Source organism: Eublepharis macularius, chromosome 18 (assembly GCF_028583425.1).
Source record: "Eublepharis macularius isolate TG4126 chromosome 18, MPM_Emac_v1.0, whole genome shotgun sequence".
Taxonomy (NCBI): Eukaryota; Metazoa; Chordata; class Lepidosauria; order Squamata; family Eublepharidae; genus Eublepharis; species Eublepharis macularius.
The window spans coordinates 3,835,852-3,838,997 of NC_072807.1; the positions used below are offsets into that span (position 1 = coordinate 3,835,852).

The 3,146-nt window shown below is 47.7% G+C and overlaps 1 non-coding gene across 1 annotated transcript; it reads right to left on the bottom strand.

The window, feature by feature from the left end:
* Positions 1-605: 605 nt before the first annotated feature.
* Positions 606-677, bottom strand: TRNAS-UGA (transfer RNA serine (anticodon UGA)). The gene has a single exon. It is a non-coding gene; the product is annotated as a tRNA-Ser (tRNA).
* Between the last annotated feature and the right edge of the window lie 2,469 nt (positions 678-3,146).

The window sequence follows — 3,146 nt, forward strand, 5'->3', positions numbered from 1 at the left end:
TGAAAGAGAAATGTTGAGCGGGGGGGGGGGCACAGCACAATGTGAATAAGAGCAAAAAGTTAGCCATGGGACCTTATGACAACACAAGCTAATAAACTGAAGGACAGATTGATTGGCTAGCTTATTCCCAACAAGTGCGCAGAGCATCAGCACATCGCAAGTGACCTACCGGAACAGGCCAGAGGTCCATCTAGTTTCATTTAGTGGACAACTGTCCAGTTGCTTCAGATGGCCAATGAACAGAGTGTAGAGACCACGGCTTTCGTGTCCTAGAAGTGGGATACAGAGTTTTATTACCTCCAAATATGCACATTCCCTTTGGTTACCATCCCTGAGTCCTCTTCTCCATGGATCTGTTAAAGCTGCTTATACCCAATTGCCACAGACCGACACTGCATTCATTGGCAGTGAATTCCACAGTTTAATTATGCATGGAGTAAAACTTTCCCCCCTTACGTCTGTCTCCTGAATCTATTGCCCATGAAGTGGTCTTCTACTGAGTCAGAGCTCTGGTCCATCAAGGCCAATATTGTCTACTCTGTCTGGCAGTGGCTCTCCAAGGTCTCAGGCATTCACATCACCTGTGACTCGGTCCCTTTTTTAACTGGAGATGCCAGGGATTGAACCTGGGACCTTCTGCATTCAAAGCAGATGCTCTACCGCTGAGCCACAGAGACAGACCACCAGCTTCATTGGAAGTCCTCCCAGTTCTAGTATTATGAAAAATGGAGAAAAGTATTCACTCTAGTTTCCCTACCCCTTGCACCATTTTATAAAGTGCTCAAGCACTTCAGACGCTTGATGGTTACTTAGTATGCTTTCTTCTCAGCTTTTAGAGCTCAAATACTCTCTGCACGCACCCTAAGGAGACCCTAAAGGCATGAGCTACTGAATGCCTGCTGATACCAAAAAACAGAACTGGTGGACTAGTAAGTAAGCAAGTAGTAGAAATAGATTTATTGTCTGTAGCCATAAGCCATCACAAATTTTCCAAACCATACATCATATCAGCTAAAAGCAGTTACATCTAATATCACAGTTTAAAAAAATTAAATAAAACAATACAATAGACCAATCTGTCCCAGAAATCATGAAACCACCCCATTCTGTACCTTAAATCTAATCTTCTTGGCTGCGAGTGCAAACTGAGAGACTCTGTAAGATACATGTTTGTCAGTGTCTGATAACAAGAATGGAATCTTCTTGATTTCAGAATATGTGCTTGTGGCTGGTAGGATTCCAGCCAAAAATTTAGCTCTAGGCACAGAATGTAATGGACAATAAAGTAGGTAATGGGGAAGATTCTCCACTGTGAGTGATCCACAAATGCAGACTAGTAAACATGGCTCTAAGCTGCATTCATTGGGATTTTTTAATTATTAGCTTGTCAAATATTTATTTATTTATTTATTTAAGCTATTTATATTGCATTTCACTCCCCCCCCCCGACTTAACTCCATGAGTGGAGGTCACCCCAGCGAGGGTCCCCAGAGCCACAGGAGATGATGGCATGGAGTTTGGAGCCCTGGGGGAGGCAGTAAGGGTGGGTGCGGTAGGCGCAGACAACAGCTGGGAATGCCACCATGCCTCCGCTCCACAACATGGCAGGAGCAAGTTGCCGAGCGGTAGACAGCCGAGCAACTGCCCAACTCCCAAATGCCCAGGGAGGATCCCCCTCCACCTGTGGAGCCGGCAGCAGCCTCATCCCAAAGTAGCAAGCATGGCCCCGACCGCAGCTCAGCCTCAGAAGTGGCGCTGCCCCTGACTGCCAGGACGGGGTGATGGCGGGGTGACAGGAGGAGACACCAACAAGGTGGCAGGACACACTGGGTGGTGAGGACCAGCTAGCGCCACCCTGCAAGCTGACTCTGACAAACCAGGGAGGGGCTGGGGGTGGGAGAGCCCCGGGGAAGCCTTTGAGAGGCCTGCAGCACTGGAAATCCCTCCAGAAGAAGGGGAAGGGCACCCAAGGACAAGGTGGAGAATGCCCCAAGGCCTATGAAACTGGGGCAGCCAGGGTGGTGTGCGTAGTGGAGGAAAGAGCTGGGAGCTGGAGAGCAAGAGAGAATGTGAGTGAGAAGGAGAGCAAGCAGGCAGGCAAGCAAAGGAGCTGCCAAGTGACTACAGTAGAGGAAAGAGGGCGGCAGGGTGCTGTATACCCCCCTTCTCCCCACTTCTGGGGCACAACCCCAGGCTGAAACTGAAGTGCAGGCTGGGAGAGAAGGCAAGCCCCTCCCCCAGGCACTGAGACCCCTGGTGCAGAGCCTGACAGACTCTATAGTTTCAAGGCAGCTAACACAAGCAACAAGTTAAAAACATGCACGTGTAAAAAAAAGAAAAAGAAAAAATCAAGCAGTGCAATATTAAGATTAAAAACAGCAGCACATCCAGATCTGCAAACAATTTATCCTACACCAAATGCCATCTGGTGGTTGTCTTGCACAACATCTTGAATGCGTATTGTGATGACACCATCTGTACCCACCTTGGAAAGCCATTCCAAAGGACTAGGCCATTTTCACACACACTCATAAACCTCCGGAAGATCGCGTGAAACTCACGGCACGAAGCATCTTCCTAGTGCAATTGCCCAGCACAAGCCCCTTTAATGGTGCGAAGATGTCAGAAATCGCACCATTAAATGGGATTGTGTCAGGAAATCGCACTAGGAAGACGCTTCGTGCCGTGAGTTTTGCGCAATCTTCCGGAGGCTTTGGGCGTGTGAAAACGGCCTAGACCTACCACAGAAAGAGCCTGCAACCTCTCACCAAATGGACAGTCCATGGGAGTTTATCAGGAGACAGTTCAGTAAGTATGAGGATCTCAGGTCTTGAAGAGCATTAAAGATAATAACCAGTAGTTTGAATTGGGCCTGGATGCAAACAACAACTACAATAACATTCAATTTATATACCACCCTTTAGGACAACTTAACACCACTCAGAGCAGTTTACAAAGTACATTATTATTATCCCCACAACAATCCCCCTGTGAGGTGGGTGGGCTGAGAGAGCTCCACATTTTGTAGCAAATGAAGCTTCAAAGATGTCTTCAAATCCCAACAAGCCACATAGAGCATATTGCAATAGCCCAAGAGGGAGGTTACAATGGTAGGATCAGTGGGGCTAAGTTGACAGCATCTGAAT